This window comes from Oryx dammah, unplaced genomic scaffold (genome assembly GCF_014754425.2).
Source record: "Oryx dammah isolate SB20612 unplaced genomic scaffold, SCBI_Odam_1.1 HiC_scaffold_8, whole genome shotgun sequence".
In the NCBI taxonomy this organism is placed as follows: domain Eukaryota; kingdom Metazoa; phylum Chordata; class Mammalia; order Artiodactyla; family Bovidae; genus Oryx; species Oryx dammah.
Genome location: NW_024070192.1, coordinates 42,573,080 through 42,595,261, shown reverse-complemented (window position 1 = coordinate 42,595,261; position 22,182 = coordinate 42,573,080).

Sequence of the window (22,182 nt, the reverse complement as noted above, 5' to 3'; positions counted from 1 at the left end):
GGAGCATGGAGTCTCAGCCACTGGACCAACAGGGAAGTCCCTATCCTGAAATATTTTTAATCTAAGATTCTTTTGAGAGTCCCTTAAATAGCAAGGAGATCCAACCTGTCAATCCTAAAGGAAATCGACCCTGGCTGTTCACTGGAAGGACTGATGCTGAAGTTGAAGCTCCAATACTTGGGCCACTTGATTTCAAGAGCCAACTCATTGGAAAAGACCCTGATGCTGGAAAAGACTGAGGGCAGGAGGAGAAGAGGGCGACAGAGGATGAGATGGTTGGATGGCATCACCGACTCAATCGACGTGAGTTTGAGCAAGCTTTGGGAGATAGAAAAGGACAGGGAAGCCTGGTGTGCTGCAGTCCACGGGGTCGCAAAGATTGAACATGACTGAATAACAACAAGCTACATTTTGGCTGTCAAGCAATGCAACTATCTCTCTTTTTCCTAGGACCCTAATTTTCTTTCGGGAAATAGAGCCTCCCTTATTTTCTGTGGATGGGAATTCCTAGCACCCCTCCCTGTCTAAGCCCAGCTCCTGCTTCTGGGTCCAGGTACAGACTGGGGCAAGTATGACCTAAGCTGCTCAGCTGGACAGATGTCCTCTTGAGCACATCACCCACGGAAGGAAGAGCAGCAGATTCCGGGTGAGTCTCTGAGGCCGTGGTGGGCTCACCAGGCTGTCCCTGCGGTGAGGCTGTTGCCAGGGCTCTCGTGGTCCGGCCCGCATGGCATTTTTTCCTGTGAAAGTCCCCTCAACAATATTCTTCTAATCCTTTCCTTTTTGGGCACCTTAGGGGAAATCAGTTTCTGGTGCTTGCAACCGAAAACCCCAGTGATGAAAATCTTTATCCCTCCTTTTTCTTTCTTCCTGCTCCCAGCTCCACGTGCCACCAGAATATAGAACAGCCCAAATGGTCAGAGGAATTGCACTCCCCTAGACTCTTTCTTCAGAGTTGGAGGGTAAGAGAACATTCCATTCTTCACTGTGTGTGTGTGTGTGCACTTTGTCGTGTTCAACTGTTTACAACCCCATGGACTGCATTACCCCGTCCCACCCCCACCCCCTACCCAGGCTCCTCTGTCCGTGGAATTTTCCAGGCAAGAATACTGGAGTGGGTTGCCATTTTCTCCTCCATCTATTCTTCATTAAATGACCTGAAATCGCAAGTCCTCTAACCCTCAATATTATGACCCAATAGACAACATCCTATAGTGGAAAGTAAGCTTCATAGTGTGAGGGACCTGGATTCAAATCCTGCCACTTCCTGGCTATATGACCTTGTACAATTACTTAATTTCTCTGATCATTAGTTTTCTCATATGTGTACACACACACACATATGCTCACACAATTGTGGGGGCTGGTAAGTCTGAAATCTGTAGGGCAGGCTATCAACTCAGGCAGAAGATGATTCTGCAGTCTTTTTTTTTTTTTTCAGTATTTATTTATTTGACTGAATCAGATCTTAGTTTCAGCTCATGGGTTTAGTTGCCCCGTGGCATGTGGGATATTAGTTCCCCCACCAGGGATGGAACCCATGTCCCTTGCATTGGAAGGTAGATTCTTAGCCACTGGACCACCAGGGAAGTCCCAATTCTGCAGTCTTGAGGCAGAGTTTCTTCTCCAAGAAAGCTCTGTGCTAAGTCACTTCAGTCATGTCCAACTCTTTGTAACCCTATGGATTCCTCTGTCCATGGGATTCTCCAGGCAAGAATACTGGAGTGGGTTGCCATGCCCTCCTCTAGGGTATCTTCCAGACTCAGGAATTGAACCCATGTCTCTTACGTCTCCTGCGTTGCAGGCAGCTTCTTTACCACTAGCGCCACCTGGGAAGCCCAGGAAAGCTCAGATTTTGCAATTTGTGCTATCAATTGATTGGATGAGGCCTACCCACATTATTGTTAGTCATTTACTTTAGTGAAAATCAACTGATTGTAGATGTTAGCTTTATGTACAAAATACTTTCACATCAATGCCTAGGTGAATGTCTGAGTAAATAACTAGGTACTATATGATAACAAAGCTGACACGTAAAACTATCACAGAAATCGTAATACTACTCTGTATCCTTAAGGATTAAACAAGGTAAATCAATATAAAATTCTTAGCACAGCGCCTGACATTTAGTAGGTATTCTATAGATGGAAGACTCTGTCTTAGAGGCAGAAAGAGATAATATAATTCATGGGGTGTCCTGTACACTGGGCTCTATTCTAAATGCTTTCCAAATATTAACTCATTTAATTTTAGCCCCCCACCTACCATAGGAGTTTGGTGTGTGTGTGTGCACGTGCTAAGTCACTTCAATCATGTCCGACTCTTCGCAACACTATGGACTGTAGCCCCAGGCTCCTCTGTCCACGGGATTCTCCAGGCATGAATCTGGAGTGGGTTGCCATGCCTTCCTCCAGGGAATCTTCCTGACCCAGAGATCGAACCCGAGTCTCTTACATCTCCTGTATTAACAGGTGGGTTCTTAACCACCAGTGCCACGAGGGAAACCCAGGAGTTTGGTAGTATTGTTTAAATGACAAAACAAAGGTCCAGAGAGATTAGGTAAGTTGCCCAAAGTCACACAGCTAGCATTGCAGTAAGACAGGATGCACGTAACTGTCTCTATGAATCAGACTGTCACTTAGTGGTCTCTTTAGCTTGCATAACTCAATTTCAGTTAAAATTCTGAGATAATGCACAGCCTGCCTTGTCCCTTTAAGTAAAACTCCACCCAATCCCACAGACATGGCCACAGTTAGCTGCCAACATGTCTTAGAAAAATATTTTCGGGTAAAATATCACACCACCACCACACACCCCCTCCACTATCACCCCCTATCCACGATGATAAAAAGTCAGCACCTTTCCTTTAAGAAAACTTGGCAGAGGTCCCCCCACCCATAAGGAGTGGCTCTGTCTACCCACTTCCACTAGGAGCATCACACAACAGATGAACTTTCCAAACAAAGAAATATTGAGTCAGAAATAAAATCACTTGTTAATTGTGGTCTTTCTGGAATGGATGACTATATAATATCCTAATCAAAAAGTTGGAATCACATTAGCATTTAGATAAAGGCTTATTAGAAAGGAGATGAGGATAAAACAAGGCTCTGAGACGATGGGGGCTTCCCCAAGGCCAGTCATTACCGACAAGGGCAGGCAGCCAGCAAGTTTCAGAGTTGCCAGATTTGGGTCAAGTCCAGGAGCAACTCTGGGGATGCTCCTTCGTGTCCAAAAGGTTTCTCAGGGGGCACCCCCAATTCTGCTCCCACCACGACCATTAAGGGCATTCAAGCCAGCTCCTCTACCAATTTGAAGTTAGCTGGAATCCTCTCTCATAGTAGGTGTTTTTTTCTCTTTTCAAGAATGTGCTGGAGGTGGAGAAGTTGAGAAAGAGGACTGGACATAGATACACTGTCATGTGTGAAATACCAAGTGAGAAGATGCTGTATAGCTCAGGGAGCTCAGTTTGGTGCTCTGTGATGACCTAGGCGGGTGGGAAGGAGTGTGGGTGGGAGGAAGGCTAGAGAGGGAGGGGATGTGTGTTTCCATATAGCTGATTCACACTGTTGGACAGCAGAAACTAACATTATAAAGCAAATATACTCCAATTAAAAAAAATTTTAAGAAAAAAGAGTAACAAAGGGACAGATGATTGGGGAGGGAGGAAATGTGTTGGAAATGTAATAGTCAGTAAAACAGAATGCCAAAATAAAGATGTTAAGATCAAGGGCCAAGGAGTTCTTGACTGTGACTGCTTTTGGAGGGGCAGAAGACAACTCCATACGTCTTGGTATCGAGTTGTATGTATGGCAGGGCGAAGTGAAAGTCGCTCAGTCATGTCCAGCTCTTCACGACCCCATGGCCTATACAGTCCATGGAATCCTCCAGGCCAGAATACTGGAGTGGGTAGCCTTTCCCTTCTCCAGGGGATCTTCCCAACCCAGGGATCAAACCCAGGTCTCCTGCATTGCAGGCGGATTCCTTACCAGCTGAGCCACAATGGAAGCCCAATATGCCATATGGCAGGGATGGGATAATAAATACAGTGGAAGACATTCCCAGGTGCTACTGCCCTTTGGAATAAGAAAGATCTGACATGGACTGTGGGCTATGCTTGGGCACAACCGTGACAGACAGGCATCTTAATTCTACAGCGCTTCATACTTTGTCTCTTCTCATTCCTCCCTGATGTCAAGATTTTTTTTCTCTTCTCCCCAGAAACTAGGCTCTGGGAGCCCACACCCTAGAGATCGGGGTTGTCTGGTTGGGCAAATGGCTCTTTCACACGTCAGTTGCAGAAGCCTCTCTACACTTCCATTCCACGCGGTGGAGATTCACAAGGCAGGCCGATGCGATCCTGAATCCCGAGGATTAATTTGGCGGCGCTTGAATGATACTGGCTATGCCCTGGCGTTTGGCTGCTCCCTTGTCTTTATCTGTCAATGTCAGTGTCAAATTAGGGAGAGAAATGAAATAGCACAAGCCAAGGGCAGCCTTTCTGGGAGTTATGCCAGGCTGGCAAGATGAGGCCGTGTGCCGGCAGGAGGTCGTGACCAGGTCAGATGACAGAGAAAGAGGGGGCTGTGGGGACGGAGGTGGCGCTTTAAGTCCAGAGGATCGAGCTGAGGTCAGAGGTTGGGGGAGGGAAATGCGTTCAGCGTTCGGAAACTTAAACTGGGCAGGAGAGGCGTGATCTGAACTTGAGATCCAGGCCAGTCCCAGAGAAAAACAGACTCCAAATACAACTTGCTTTCCTGGGCCTGGGGCTAGAGAAAGAATGAAGTGCATGAAACGTAATGGAGCACGGTTCACTGATTCTCTTCCCGTCAGCAGCTTCAGAGCCACGGGGCCGCTGAAAGACAGGCTTGGTGCACCTTCCAGTCATTTCCAGGAGTCCCAAGCAGTTCTCGAGGGGTGCTCTTCAAATAGGCAACAACCATGAGGCTTCCTTTTCCAGGCTCCTTTCTGCGAGATTCCCTGTGGGGATCTCCACCCCCTCAGAGAGCAAGCTCCGGCATCCATACCATCCGCCTCCCATGTGCCCAGATCACACGGTGCTCAGCATCTCTGCTGGGCCTGCTGCCACACCTGCGTCTCTTTACCTGAGGGGTTTCTCAGGTAGGGGGACCCCCGCTCTCCACAGAGCAGCATGGGGCAGAGAATCAACACCTCTGCCAGCCACTCCAGCAGCTGCCTCAACCACTGACTGCAGGGAGCTGGTACAAACACCCACCTTCTTCATCCCCAGGACAAGATAACTTGAGGGTGGATGCTCTGCACTGGCCCCCAGAGCGCCTCGGGCACACGAGCTCTGGTTATCCACAGTGGTAATTCAATGCATCTTTCATTGATCCTTTCCCTCCCCTGCCCCACTTCCCTGTGTCTCCAGGGGCATTTTCTGAGATGCCCTCCCCCAAAGTGTATAAATTTTGCACACTTAATGCTTGACACAGTGTTTCTGGGTGAACTGGATTTAAGGCACCTCACAGCCTATCTCCCTGTCCTCCTACTGTTGGCTCTGTTTTTTAAAGATTTAAAAAAGTTTTTTTAAAATGTGGACCATTTTTAAAGTCTTTATTGAATTTGTTACAATATTGTTTCTGTTTTATGTTTTGGTTTTTTGGCCTCAAGTCATGTGGGATCTTAGCACCCTGACTAGAGATTGAACTTGCACTCCCAGCATTGGAAAGCGATGTTGTAACCACTGGACCCCCAGGGAAGTCCCTGTTGACACACAGCAGCCTGAATGGCCTTCGACATCAGTCAGAGCAGATCACTGCCCTGCTCAAAACCTTCCAATGGCCACCCATTGTCTAGAATAAAAAGGCAAGACTTTTTTATTATGGGCTGTATGTCAGTCCATCAGGCTACTGCAACAAAATGCTGTTCACTGAGTAGTTCATAAACAGCAAACGTTTATAGCTTATGGTTCTGGAGGCTGGGAAGTCCAAGATCATTACACCACAGGGTTCGGTGTCTGGTAAGGCCCACTTTCTGGTTCCAGGTGGTGCCTTCTATTAATACCTGTAACCTTACAAGATGCATGGGGCAAAGGAGATTTTTCAGGCTCCTTTTCAGTTCAGTTCCAATCGCTCAGTCATGTCTGACTCTTTGCAACCCCATGGACTACAGCACGCCAGGCTTCCCTGTCCATCACCAACTCCTGGAGCTTGCTCAAACTCAAGTCCATCAAGTCGGTGATGCCATCCAACCATCTCATCCTCTGTCGTCTCCTTCTCCTCCTGCCTTCAATCCTTCCCAGCATCAGAGTCTTTTCCAAGGAGTCAGTTCTTTGCATCAGGTGGCCAAAATATTGGAGTTTCAGCTTCAGCATCAGTCTTTCCAATGAATATTCAGGGCTGATTTCCTTGAGGATTGACTGGTTTGATCTCCTTGCAGTTGAAGGGACTCTCAAGAGTCTTCTCCAACACCACAGTTCAAAAGCATCAGTTCTCCAGTGCTCAGCTTTCTTTATAGTCCAACTCTCACATCCATACATGACTACTGGAAAAACCATAGCTTTGACTAGATGGGGCTTTGTGAGCAAAGTAATGTCTCTCCTTTTTAATATGCTGTCTAGGTTGGTCATAGCTTCTTTTATAAGGGCACTAATCCCATTTGTGAGGGCTCCTCCCTCATAGCCTCACCACCTGACAAAGGCCCCACTTCCAAACACCATCACCTTGGGCATTAGCTTTTCCAACATATGAATCTGGGAGCAACACAAACATCCAATCTACAGCAAAGTGCAAGGTCCTGTATTGTCTGGTCCCTGCTTTACCTCTCCATTCAGTCACTCTGCCCCAACCCCAATAGCAATCTTCCTGTCCCTCAAACACTGAGTTTTTCCTGTCTTTTGTCTCAAGCATTTGCTTTCCCTCTGCTTGGAGAACTCCGTACCCAGATTTCTGTGTAGCTCACTCCTTATCAGTGCTGTTCAGGTGCCAGCTCAACAATCAGCTCCTCCAAGAAGTCTTCTGTGACTACCCAATTTCAAGTAGCCTTACCCACATACCCACCACCCCAGTCATTCTTCGTAATATTGATAACTACCTAAAGCTCTCTGCTACTGCTACTGCTGCTAAGTCACTTCAGTCGTGTCTGACTCTGTGCGACCCCATAGACGGCAGCCCACCAGGCTTCCCTGTCCCTGGGATTCTCCAAGCAAGAACACTGGAGTGGGTTGCCATTTCCTTCTCCAGTGCATGAAGGTGAAAAGTGAAAGTGAAGTCGCTCAGTCGTGTCTGACTCTTTGCGACCCCATGGACTGCAGCCTACCAGGCTCCTCCGTCCATGGGATTTTCCAGGCAAGAGTACTGGAGTGGGTTGCCATTGCCTTCTCCTAAAGCTCTCTAGGGGATGTATTTTTTAACTTGTTAATTTTGTGCTTCCTGCTTTGACCTCAGGGCTTGGAACATTGCTCAACTCTTATTAGGCATTTGATAAATATTTGCAGAATGAGAAATGATCTAGACAAAAGAAGGCAACACAAGTAGCAGTGGAAAGGAGGAAGCTTTCAGAAAAATATTTGAAAGGAGGGATCCATGGTATTAGACAACGAAAGGGATGTGGAAGGTGAGGGACAGGAAGGAGGTGTCCAAGGTGACACCAAGCTCGGAACCCTGCAGGAATCATGGTGCCTTCACCATGAGTACAGGAAAGGGGAGTTTCAGAAAGAGGATAGGTTCGTGCAGACATACTGAGTGTGAGGAGCCTGTGGGATGTCTAAATGGAGACACCTAACAAAGGACTGAAAACATGGGTCTGGAGGGTCAGAGAGGGCTGAAAACTTAAGATTTGGACCATGTGCAATTGAAATTATGGAAGAAGATAACATCTCTCAAGGAAAAACTTCAAGGTGGTGGTGGTGGTCATTTAGTCACTAAGTTGTGTCTGAATCTTGCAAACCCATGGATGTAGCCCACCAGGCTCCTCTGTCCATGGGATTTCCTGGGCAAGAATACTGGAGTAGGCTGCCATGTCCTCCTCCAGGGGATCTTCCTGACCCAGGGATCAAGCCTGTTGTCTCCTGCATTGCAAGCAGATTCTTTATTACTGAGCCACCAAGGAAACCCAAACATTAGAGGAGGAGTTGTAGATTCTAATGCTTTCAGAGGCTAGGAAAATAGTGTAGATGTATGAACTAGCTCAGATCAAAACCATAAAAAGCGGTGGTTACTGCAATGAGAATTGAAGGTAATATTTCCTATGTCCAAAGACATTCGTGGTAAACATTATTAAAACATTGAGGGGGCCAATCAAAACAAGTCTTGGGTGGTCCACTAATTTGAGGCCCCTAATGGAGAATGAGAAGATGGGCTTTCCTGTGTCACTAGACTGCAGGAAAAACATTTAAGGGGCAGGCATGGAATGAAGAATCATATGAACAAGACTGAGGAGGAACAACAAGAGAGGTGGGAAGAAACCAAGAGAAAGTCATGTGCAGAAGTTGAAGAAAAAGTAGTCAATGTTATCAAGTGCTGCAGATAGGTCAGGTGGAGGAGAAGCCAAAAGGGACATTGGATTTAGCCCGTGGGAGTTCACTGGTGGCCTGATCAGGAGTAACTCCAATCGGAAAGGCAGAAACCAGGCACAGTTCAATGAGACGTTAATGGAAAACGAGGATGTGGCAACCGCCAGGGGACAGATCACCCTTTAGAGAAGCTCATCAGGGAAGGAAAGTAAATAAAGAGGACCTAGAAATTTTGCTCCTGGATATGCAACAAAAACGTGTTAAAAAAAAGTGTTTATATGCATTTTAAAACATACAACTGGGGACTTCTCTGGTGGTCCAGTGGTTAAGAATCCGCCTTCCAATGGAGGGAATTTAGATTCAGTACCTGGTCAGGGAACTAAGATCCCACAGGCCAAGGGGCAACTAAGCTCACACACTACAACTAAAGAGCCCACTCACCACAGAGAATATCCTGTGTACTACAATTAAGAGCTGATGCAGCCAACAAATAAGTAAATATTTTAAAATAAAATTTACAAACATTTATAGTGCTTTTTATTAATAATAGAAAGAAATGAGAAAGTACTCAAATGTCCAACAATAGTAGAACAAATAACTTATGATATGGTCATACTGTGGAATATTACGCAGCAATGAAAAAGACTAAATTGCTCTACATGATGAATCCCACAGAAATAATGCTGAGTGAAAGAAACCAGGCACAAAAGTACATCTGAATTATTTTGTTAAATGAAGTTCAACAACAAACACATCTATGAAACACAGCAAAAGACATCTACAATGGTAAAGGTTAAAATGGTGCCTACTACTCACAGATATAAGGAACAAACTTGCAGTTATTAGAGAGAGAGAGAGAGAATAGGGGATGGGAAATACAGGAGTCGGGGGGGAGGAGGTGATTATGGAATTATATGAAATCATCTGTGTGAAACTTTTGGAAATTATGAAGCACTATAGAATTTAAAGAATCTTTCACTCAAAAAAATAATAAAAAGGTGATTGCCTTTGTGGAAAGAGAATTACCTAATAAGAGCACAAAGAACTTAGCCAGCGAGTTGGCAGGCAATATTCTATATTTTGTGGTGGTGGATATATTGGCATAAACATATGTAAAAATGCTGGTCAGGAAGCTAATTTCTCACATGCTTGCAGCCAAAAAGTCAAAACAGAAGCAATGCCATAACAAATCCAATCAAGGCTTTAAAAATGATTCACATCAAACAAAATCTTAAAAAAATTTTTTTAAAGATATAAATTATACCTCAATCAAAAAGTAAGAGAAAAAGATGAGAAAGAGGACAATAGACTGAGGAGACTGGGATTCTCTTCTAGAAGAAGCTCAGGTCCCACTTTAGATCACATATCAGGGCTGCTATAGATATTTTGGCAAAGAAGAAAAAACTGAAACTAAGAAAGTTTATTTTGTTATTATTTATTAATTACAAAGAGAAAATGGTAAGTGTTTACTAAAGAAAAATGAAATAATCGAACTTAGTATTCCCAATAATGAAAAAAAAAAAAAAACAGCATCATGTACCCACTGATATGATGTACCAGAGAGAACATGATATTATTTCAGTGATGGTTCTGCTGCACACATATAACCTGAACCAAACGGTGAGAAAACAGTAGATGAGTACAAACTCAGGCACCTTTTGCCACATTGCTGGGCTTTGATCTTCAAAAGTGTCAAAGTAAAAAAAACACAAAGAAGGACTGAGGAACTGTCCAAGATTATTTGCTCATTGAACACACTATGAAATCCTGAAGAGGATTAGAGACCTGGCAAGATATTTGTAAAAGACTTTATTTTGATAATATCAAAAAGTTGGGGTATAATTTATTGATTAGATAATACTCTTATATGAATATAAAATGTCTTGATTTTGGTAACCACTGTAGTTACGCGATTATTCTTAGGAAGCGTACGCTGCAGGTTTTAGGAGTAAAAGGGACCTGATGTCTCAGCTGTATTTCTTAATGGTTTAGGAAAACAGGCAGAAAGAGAAAACAAATGGGACAAAATGTGAGTAACTGGTGAATTTGAAGGAAGGTTATACGCGAATTTCTTGTACTATTCTTGCAACATTGAAATGATATCAAACCAAAAAGCTATTCCAAAAATATAAAGCAAAGCATGACAATTTCATAAACAAATTAACATCTCATTTGTGCAAATCTTTTTAAAAAGTGGGGAGGGAGGGGTGTGAAGTGTCTGCCCCTTTCCTTGTACCTTTACCAAGAAAGAAGAGAGCCAAGGCTACTTTTGAGAAAGATTAAGGAGACGGGACATCTTTTTACCCAGGGTAACATGCCTTTTCTGGCTTGAATCAGAAAATGAGAGAGGTACTCATGTCCCAGCATAGCTGGACAAATAAGCTAGAAGACCACAACGCCAGCTTCGGGGATTTTCTGGTTAAACTAATGAGACATTACAGAATTTTCTTCAGTTATGTAGTCCAAAAAAAAAAAACAACCAGCCATCCCAGGACTGCCCTGGCGTTCCCATGGTTAAGAATCTGCCTTGCAATGCGAGGAACTGGAGTTTGATCCCTGCTTGGAGAACAAAGATCCCACATGCCATTCAGCAACTAAGTCTGTGTGCCCCCACACTGCAACTACTGACCCAGTGAACCACAACTAGAGAGTCTATGCATTGCAACGGAAGATCCCTCACAAGGCAACAAAGGTCCAGCATGCCACAACTAAGACCTGAGGCAGCCAAATAAATAAATATCTTTTTAAAAAGTCAACCCTCAAACAAGAAGCCTTACAGCAAGGGACTAGCTTGAGACCAAGCTGTGTTTATCCTAGAGTGACAATATATCAAAGCACGTAAGGGTCACAAGGCTTGCAGTTTATTTGTTCTGGATTCAAATCTTGGCTCCATCCTTTACCAAATAGATGGTTTGGGGAAAGCCCATGTGATCTCTAAGGGCCTCAATTTACTCAGCCTTAAACCAAGACTTTCAATAGTACCTGCCTCCAAGGGCTGTCTTGAGAAATACACAAGACAGTGAATGATAATACTGAGCGAGGCACATGGAGAGCACTTAATAAATAAAAACACAAATGGAAAAAATAATAAAAGTAACCTGAGGAGTCAAATGTATTCAGAAAACTGGTTTGGGCTAAAGGGTTTTCTAAGAATAACTTATCATAATGCTATTGAATATTTACTCCATGCCTGGTGCGTGAAATACTTGATTTCATTTAATCTTCACAACCACCCAATGAGATAAGTATTTTTTTCCATTTCAAAACTGAGAATACAAGACCTAGAATGGTTACTCTGCTTACTGAAAGTCACAGCTAACAGGAGTTGAATCTACTATAGAGAGTTAAGGCAACCCAGTTTGGTTCAAAGACACAGAGATTAGAGGGGTGATGTGATAGTCAAGTGACTGTCTTCAGGGTTGTCCTTCCTCTGGTTACCTGGAAGGGTCAGCCCATTTGTATGGGGATCAAGTAAGTTCCAAGGTCAAGGGACTTCTAATGACTTTTTAAGGAAGTCAGCAAAAGCTGTTGCCTTTGATACTCCAGCCTGGGTTCTCGAAGCTTAGATGACAACCAGCAATGACTCAGAAATGGATCTGACTGCCACAGGAAACAGCACCCTTGGCACAGATACAACAGCTTTCAACACTGAACACTGGCAACCTCAGCATAGATGCTGACGGGCCTGAGCAGTCATGCATCTTCTGTTGGTATCAGCAGGAAACACCCATGACAAGCTGGAGTCTCAGAGAAGGAATATGGAACTGAGGTGAGGGGAGCTGGACAAGAGAATTAGAACACATATTAATACCCTGCCAGGAACGACCAGCCAGAGGTTGGACCTACCCAGTGAAAGTCCAAGCAGAAAAAGAATATAACTTCTTGATAAGAGGACTGTGTTTTTTATGCCCAGGCTGAAGAGGCTGGAGAATTGATTATAGCTCACATTTCATGAAGAATTCTGATGCTCACATGACGCTAGCCAGACAGTAGACAATAGCTAGATAATTTATATTCTTATATCTTATGTTAGGCTCCTCTGGTAGCTCAGACAGTAAAGAATCGGCCTGCAATGCAGGAGACCTGAGTTCAATCCCTGGGTCAGGAATATCCCCTGGAGAAGGAAATGGCAATCCACTCCAGTATTCTTGCCTGGAGAATCCCATGGACAGAGGAATCTGGTGAGCTACACAGTGCATGGGGTTGCAAAAAGTCGGGCATGACCGAGCAGCTAACACACTCGTCTTATGTTAGTGAAAGGTTTGCAATTTGTTTGTCTAATAACCACTTTCTTTTAGATCTTTGCAAACAGCTTGGAATGAGAAATGTCCTTGACTGTCTGATAACACGTGGGACTCAGAAGGAACTTTCTAAGGATAAGACTCACCCATCTAACTTCAAACGCACTAATCCTGCTATTTCCTTGGAAATGTCCTGCACAGAAAATCGGTCTGCACTGACCACATTACCACTCTCTTGTATTTTTTTTTTTTTTTGGCCTCCCTGGCATGTGGGAATCTTAGTTCCCCAATCAGGGATCAAACCCACATGCCCTGCATTGAAAGTGCAGAGACTTAACCACTGGATGCCCAGAGAATTCCCTCCAGTATGTTATCTGCTGGTTGGTTGATTGGTTTTATTGGTTGGTAGGTTTTGGAGACAGTGATATAATTAAGAATATTTAATTATTTAATTAAATATTTAATTATGCTCATCATGTGAGCATCAGAATTCTTCAGGAATGAGGCACAGGTACCAAGTGGGCCCTATGACATTGGGCTATTAATTTTTCTGGGCTTTAATTTACTTATTTGTAAAATAAAAAGGACCTGAATGGATGACTGAGAAGGCCCAATCCAACTCTGAAATTCTATATCTATGTAAGTCTCCACATCAAACCTCTCTAGAGACCGAAGATTTTATTTAACTTCACATAGATCCTTGAGTTTCTGCCATTCACATTCCACTTTTAAAATTCTTCCATAAACTTTATACAGGTTCTCATACAATTATTAAAGATTTGATAAGATAACAGAATCAATTATAAAAGCTCAGGCAACGGGAAAGAAAATGATGCTTTATAATCTAAGAAATCTGTCCAAATGCTAGAATTTTTCTTCAGAGTACATCACAAGTTGGAATAATCTCCTCCTTCCTGGACTGCAAGTCAGAATTTCTTTCACTTCTACCCTATTCACTCCATTCCTAAGTGTTATTTGCCAATTTTCTGAGCTGGTGAGATGGACTCACCACTTGACTTGTGATTGGTTCTATATACTTGGTGGAAGAAGCATACCAGAACAGTTCTCCTATCAGCTCTGCCAAACCATCCAGCATCACCCTCGCACCTGTCACTTTGATAGGGTGACTGATGCTGCTGCTGCTCAGTCACTTCAGTCGTGTCCGGCTCTGTGTGACCCCATAGACGGCAGCCCACTAGGCTCCTCTGTCCCTGGGATTCTTCAGGGAAGAACACTGGAGTGGCTTGCCGTTTCCTTCTCCAATGCATGAAAGTAAAAGTGAAAGTGAAGTCGCTCAGTCATGCCTGATTCTTCGTGACCCCATGGACTGCAGCCTACCAGGCTCCTCCGTCCATGGGATTTTCCAGGCAAGAGTACTGGAGTGGGGTGCCATTGCCTTCTCCGAGGGTGACTGATACCACCTTGTTTTTGTTGATCACATTTCTGTCTTTCCAATGATAAGTGGTCACTTTAATTGGATACCAATAAAGTGGCTCAATGGTAAAGAATCCAGTTGCCAATGCAGGAGACACAGGTTTGATCCCTGTGTTGGGAAGGTCCCCTGGAGAAGGAAATGGCAACCCACTCCAGTATTCTTGCCTGGAAATCCCCATGGACAGAGGAGACTGGCAGTCTACAGTCCATGGGGTTGCAAAGAGTTGGACACCGCTTAGCAACTGAACAACAACAACTGAGTGCAAGGCAGTATCTCAACTGAATAGACAGGTGGCCTACTCAGGCGTTTCCCATGACAGAGCAGTCTCTGGTGTCTAAAATTCTACCTTTTGGGCCTCATCTCAGTTCATGTTCTTAATTGCATCTCTGAGTGATTTAAGCAGAAAATGAATTTATTAAAGGATATTGGTAGTTCACGGCATCTCTGGAGAGGCTAGGAAACCAGGCTTGAAGGGTATACAGAAAGTGTGCAGATCACACTTGCAACTGACCTGAGATGACCAGAGAGTTGGTATTTTTGGCTTCCAGAGGTAGGTAAACTAAAACTAAAAACTAAAACTCATTAGGTGGAAAGTGCCCCAAACACTGGAGAAGGGCAGAAGCTGGAAGGCCAAAGAGAATAATAAATGTTCACTATAGTTTCATCCTCTGGTTTATATAATAGCCCTGAAACTTTTTTTTTTCCTCCAGGGGTCTCAAAATTGCAATGTAGCAAATAGTCAGGTGGAAGGAAACTGGTGTCTATCACTAACCTTGTGCCTAGAAGGTTCACATGCACTATCTTAGAACAACTCTGCAACATGGGTCTCATTATCGGCATCCTTATTATGTGGTGTATTATTAGCCTCCAAGGATAGATTAAGTAATTTACATGCTGAATTGCTGTTAGGTCACTCAGTCGTGTCCGACCCTTTGCGACCCCATGGACTGCCGCATGCCAGGCATCCATGTCCTTCACCATCTCCCGGAGCTTGCTCAAGCTCATGTCCATTGAGTTGGTGATGCCATCCAACCATCTCATCCTCTGTTGTCCCCTTCTCCTCCTGCCTCCTTCCCGGCATTGGGGTCTTTTCTACTGAATCAACTCTATGCATCAGATGGCTAAAGTATTGGAACTTCAGCTTCAGCCTCAGTCCTTCCAATGAATATTCAGGACTGATTTCCTTGAGGATTGACTGCTTTGATCTCCTTGCTGTCCAAGGGGCTCTTAAGAGTCTTCTTCAACACCATAGTTCAAAAGCATCAATTCTTTGGGGCTTAGCCCTCTTTATGGTCCTACTCTCACATCCATACATGACTATTGGAAAAACCATAGTTTGACTAGACGGACCTTTGTTAGCAAAGTAATGTCTCTGCTTTTTAACACACTGTCTAGGTTGTCATAGTTTTTCTTCAAAGGAGCAAATATTTTAATTTCATGGCTGCAGTCACCATCTGCAGTGATTTTGTACCCCCCTAAACTGTATGTTAAAGTCCTAATCCTCAGAATGTGACTTTATTTAGAGATTGAGTCTTTACAAAGGTAATCAAGTTAAAATCATAGAAAATGATTGGTGTCTTCATGAAAAAAGAGAAAGCTGGAAATCTATGCATCCAAGGCGAATGCCATGTGAAGATGAAGGCAGAGAATGGGATGGTACTTCTACAAGCTAAGAACACCAAAAATTGCCAGCAAACAATACAGATTCTCCTTCAAAACCCTTAAACAAGCCAATCCTTGACCTACGACCTCTGGCCTTCAGAAATGTGAGATAATACATTTTTGTTGCTTAAGCCACCCAGTTTGTACAGCAGCCCTACTGAATAGATAGAGTAATTTACTCAAATTCTTAAAGCCAATGAGAAGCAGAGCTAGGTTTGAATCCAGGTCTGACCAATTCCAACATCCCAGTTTTCTTCACTATGACTGTCACAATTCCTCTCTATAGAAAACCTGGGATGATCTATAACCTAGGCTTAATGGTGATCATATATTTTAAGCTGAAGGAAAGTTGCGTGGGAAAGATGTCAGTTTGAGTTCGAGGTGCACAAGGATATCCAAGTGTCCAATGAGTAGTTGGATATATGAAAATTTAAAGTTCAGGGAGATAGTCAGGGTCAAGAAAGATGATGGAAGTCATTAATATATAGGTAAAAATTGAAACCTTGAGTGTGAATGAGATGAACCAGGAAGAATACACTGAGTAGGAACCAGCTGGTTATGGAACACTGCTGCAGCAGAGACTTCTAACCATCTACATTCTTTCCGTCTCCATACACAGCAATAGAAATTTTAGCTGAGCGCATGGCCTCCCCAAATAAAGACTACATTTCCCAGGTTCCTTTGCATCAGGGTGTGGCCATATTCTGGCTAGTGAGATGCCAGATGTCAGCTTCCTGAAAACTTTCTTAAGAGACAGTTTATGTCCTTTCTACTTTTTCTCGACAACTTTCCCCCGTCCTGCTCCCTGGAATTCGGATGCTGCCTTGAATCACAAAGATGAGGATCAATCCCAGGGAACTGTAGGTCAGTAATTGAAAGAGGACTTCCTAAAATAGAGATGCTGTACCAGCTCTGGACTGCAAATATTTGGACATTTGTATGAAAGTTAGTTAAATTGATATTTTGTTCAAGTCAGTGTTGTTTTTTCTAGTTATTCACTGCTATACCAAATCCCAACTAACATACTTGGTGAACACTGGCATTGAGGGGGTGGTACAGGAAGATGAAAATGAGATTTTAAAAAATAACAATATAATGGACATCTAGTACTCTACTTCAGAGAAGGCAATGGCATCCCACTCCAGTACTCTTGCCTGGAAAATCCCATGGACGGAGGAGCCCGGAAGCCTGCAGTCCATGAGGTCGCTGAGGGTCGGACATGACTGAGCGACTTCACTTTCACTTTTCACTTTCATGCATTGGAGAAGGAAATGGCAACCCACTCCAGTGTTCTTGCCTGGAGAATCCCAGGGACAGCGGAGCCTGGTGGGTTGCCATCTATGGGGTCGCACAGAGTCGGACACGACTGAAGTGACTTAGCAGCACTCTACTTGCTCATAGAAGCATCATTCTTCTGGAAATAATTCTTCTAACCAGGTGCTTCCATTAGAAACTGCCATCTTTTTATAAATCCTGCCTTCCTAACTACAGTGATTAATCTACTGTAGTGATTGGTCCAGGGGTAGGTGTTTGACTCAAAGTAAGTAAAGCAGAGGTCCTCCTTGAGATATTTACCTTGAGGTCAAAGAAAGCGATTATCAGACTCTCTAAGACTTAAATCCAGGAGCCACTGATGGCCATGTCTCTTATCACATGCAGAGAACTGATCTGAGAGAACGAAGCCACTATGGAGGAAGGAGAAGCAGTGAAGGACCTGGAGAGTCCTGCCGCCATGGTCCCTGGTTCAGTCACTCCTGAGTTCCATCCATACATCTTTCTTTCAAACCCATACATCTTGGGCTTCTGTCATCTGTGAGCAAAAGGATCCTGAGCAATACAGTCAAGGATCTAGGAGGAGAATCAAGAAAGCTTATTGTCACAGAAGAGGATGTTAATCAACACTGTCAAGGAATCAGTTACAGACCAAAAACTGTCTGATGGATTTGTCAATTAAGGTGGTCACCTTCATGAGAGCAATTTAGTACAGCTGAGCTGGAACCCCAGTGAGTTTCAGCAAGTTCAAGAGTGAACAGAAAGTTAAGAAGAGGCAGGGGATAAACAGACCTCTTCTGAGGAACTGGAAGGGCAAACAAAGGAGAAACTTTGAAGAGTGACCATAGCGGGCCTTGGGTTAGGGAGAGTTTTATTAAAAAGCAAAAATCTTGTTTTAAAAATAGACTTTCATTAATTTAATTGAAGATATTTCTTCCACCCTAATATATGGCTAATATATTGATGGCTTCTGAATGCAGGGGAAATAAGATTGGAAAAGAAAAATGGAGACTTCTCTGGTGGTCCAGTGGTTAAGACTGGAAGCTTCCACTGCAGGGGGCATGGGTTCCATCCCTGCTCAGGGAACTAAGAGCCAACACTCACACGCAAAATAAGGCAAAAATCTTCACCATATTTATAGGCTGAGCAGCAGAAGCGGTTAGAGACACGGGAAATGGAAAGCGTGTAAAAACTGATCAAAGTGAAAGTGTTAGTCATTCAGTTGTGTCGGAGTATTTGGGACCCCATGGACTATAGCCCACCAGGCTCCTCTATCCATGAAATTCTCCAGGCAAGAATACTGGGGTGGGTAGCCATTCCCTTCTCCAAGGGATCTTCCTGACCCAGGGATCGAACTCAGGCCTCCTGCATTCCAGGCAGATTCTCTACTGTCTGAGCCACCAAGGAAGCCCCTCCAAAATTGATAAGGCTATGACCCAAATTGGAATGGAGGGGATGTAATTGAGAACCAAGGGCAGGCACTGAACGGGAGGAAAGAGCTTCCTAAGGAAAGGATGGGGTGCAGTGGGCAAAGTTGGAGTCTCTTACCTTTGAAAGCCTCAATTTTCTCATGAAGAAAGACAGACTCACGAGGTGAGACAGAGGAGGGCAAGAGTAAGAAGGCAACTTGAGGCAAGTAGAGAAACTTTCTGTTTTGATTGATGAAGGGAATTGACCAGTGAGGGAGAGGAGGCTGCTCTGGAGCAGCCCTGATGCTTGCACTAAAACTAGGGGCCAAGAAGGGCCCTTCTGGGCCACTCTCCAATTTTCTCCAACAGTGGTCCTCTATCTTGGTCAATCAATGAGGGAAGCGACAGTCACACTATCTCAAGTTTTCCAGACAGATGAAGAGCAAGGACTGGAGAATAGAGGTGACGGGGAGAGAGTGTTCTGATGCTGTAATACAGGGCTTACACTAGGTAACGGAAAGCAGGAGAAGCTGAATGCCTGGCATCAGGAGAAGGGCACAGATGCAGGGGAAGAGTGGGGACATGGAGGCTTACAAAACACAGAAGCATCTCTGGGTAAAGAAAAATAATCCGTAGACTCTAAATTTTAAAACAGGACTTTGCTGTTCTTAAGACCTGCCTTACAGAGAGAGAAGAATAGAGGCCCTGCCAGCCAGGGCCTGGGAACCATTGTACCAGCTTCTTTTATCATTTTACTTATTTTTGCCTGTGCTGGGTCTTCGTTGCTGCGTAGGCTTTCTCTTGTTTCTAGCTGTGGTGCTTGGGCTTCTCTGCAGCAGCTTCTCTAATTTTGGAGCAGTCTCTAAAGTACATGGGCTTAGGAGTTGCAGCTCCAGGGCTCTAGAGCACAGGCTCAGTAGCTGCAGCATACGGGTTTAGTTGCTCCACGGCATGTGGGATCTTCCCGGATCAGGGATTGAACCCATGTCTCCTGCACTGGCAGGGAGATTCTTTACCACTGAGCTACCAGGGAAACCCTTGTAGCAGCTTCTTAACATGTTATTTACATATAGGCTGTCTGACGCACCTACATATACCCAAGACACAGCCTTACACACACGTGTGCTTCCAGAAATTTCTTTGTGGTTCACAGGGGAGGGAGGTCAATGCTGGCCAAAAAAAAAAAAAAACCACCTCCAAAAGAGAAAGTGATAATTTGCATTTGCAAATAGATCAAATATGTATTTGAAAACAAGAGGAGTCAAGAGTAGGCCAAAGAAGCCAGGGGAGTATGAGGTTGAAATTCTGTAAAGTGTTCATGACAGTGAAAGTCACTCAGTGGTGTCCAACTTTTTGTGACCCCATGGACTATATAGTCCATGAAATTCTCCAGGTCAGAGTACTAGAGTGGGTAGTCTTTCCCTTATCCAGGGAATCCTCCCAACCCAGGGATTGAACCCAAGTCTCCTGCATCGCAGAAAGATTCTTTACCAGCTGAGCCACAAGGGAAGCCCAAGAATACTGGAGTGGGTAGCCTATCCCTTCTCCAGCAGATCTTCCAGACCCAGGAATTGAACCAGGGTCTCCTGCATTGCAGGCAGATTCTTTACCAATTGAGCTATCAGGGTAGTGTTCATGACAGTAGATTAGTGGAATAAAACATTAAATATCATTTCTGTTGATTTAGCTTCATATTTTAACTGAATGTGTGACACAAACTTCTGATTTTGAGGAGGTTAGTTTCCTTACCACCTCCCATCATTCTGCATAAACAAGTTTGGTTTTCAGAGAATGACTCCTGGAAGAGATTGGGCTGTAAAATCCCGTCTCCCTTCTCCCAATGACTACAATGCAGATGAAGGCAAACATAGTCCTTCAGTTAGGCGCAGAGTAATGCAAACCCCATAGCCCCAGCTCAGGGATGCAAAGAGAGGAACAGTCTTGCACAGACAAGGACTGAGAGCAACCCAGTTCTATCAGTCTGAGCATTGACTAAAGAACTAAATGCTTGGGACTTCCCTGGTGGTCCAGTGGCTAAGACTCTGAGCTCCCAATGCAGGGGGCCTCGATTCGATCCCTGGTCAGAGAACTGGATCTTGCATGCCACACTAGGAGTTCAAATGTCGAAACTGAAGATCCCTCATGCTACAATGAAGACCTGGCACAGACAAATAAATACTTTTTTTTAAAAAAGAACTAAATGTTTGATTTTAATAATAAAGATCCAGAAGGTAGAGGCAGGCTGGGCCTGAGCTAGCAGGAACCCAGGCAGAGGATCCTGGCTGACCAGGAATGCCCCTTGCAGCCATATCAGGCCAGGAGGACCACTCTTCTTTCGGGTTTGGGGAACCACTGCAGGAACCGCTGTGAGGCTTGATAATTTATAGCTTCTAAATATGTATCACACTCTGGGCTTCCCTGGTGCCTCAGTGGTAAAGAATCCACCTGCCAGTGCAGGAGACACAGGTTAGATCCCTGGGTTGAGAAGATCCCCTGGAGAAGGAAATGGCAACCCGCTCCAGTACCCTTGCCTGGAAAATCCCATGGACGGAGGAGCCTGGTAGGCTGTAGTCCATGGGGTCGCTAGGAGTCGGACACGACTGAGCGACTTCACTTTCACTTTTCACTTTCATGCATTGGAGAAGGAAATGGCAACCCACTCCATTATTCTTGCCTGGAGAATCCCAGGGACGGGGGAGCGTGGTGGGCTGCTGTCTATGGGGTAGCACAGAGTCGGACACGACTGAAGCAACTTAGCAGCAGCAGCATGAATAAAAGGATTTTAGTTCACATAGTCAACAAATATTTATTGAGAGCCTACTATGTGGGAGGCAACTAAAAGTTTGGAGGTAACTTTACCAGCTTCAGGCACAGCCTGATCCAGCAGCTTAGATATTTTTACTGAGGACTTGATTTGTCTCTTTGTTTCTCTGCTCTCCCTTCCACACACTCATTCTTGAACTCCACATGGTTGTTCTATTCTCACTTCCTCTTATCCAGCAGCTCATCCTCCTCACCTTACACTATCACCGAGAAGAGACAGTCTCCCCGGATAGCTCCATCAGAATCCCCATGACCCCCTCTCAGTGGCCATGTGCCTGTCCCTGACCAATCAGGGTGGCTGGGGATGAGATGTGCTGATTAGTCTAAACAAATAAAGGCTCACCCCCTGGAACTGTAGATGGGGCCACACCCACCCCAACCACCTGGGGGAGAAGTGAATTTAGGAGGAGAATAAGGGATAGACAGCCTATTCCAGTGTTCTTGGGCTTCCCTGGTGGCTCAGATGGGAAAGAATCTGCCTACAATGAGAGAGACCTGGGTTCAGTCCCTGGGTTGGGAAGGTCCCCTGGAGGAGGGCATGGCAACCCACTCCTGTATTCTTGCCTGGAGATTCCCTATGGGCAGAGGAGCCTGGCAGGTTATAGTCCATGGGCTCGAAAAGAGTCAGACACGACTGAGCAACTAAGGACAGCACAGCACTGAGATGCTGTTGGTAGAGGAAGGTTGAATGAATGCTAGACAAGCAGGGAACAAATAGTCATGAGTACATCCTCTCATTGTTTCAGCTACTCGGAAACTCCACAGAGTGGTTAAGAGCACAGCCTGGAGTTCCACTACCTGGGTTAGAATCCAAGTACCACAATTATGAACTGATTGATCTTGAGACCATTACTTAACCTCCCT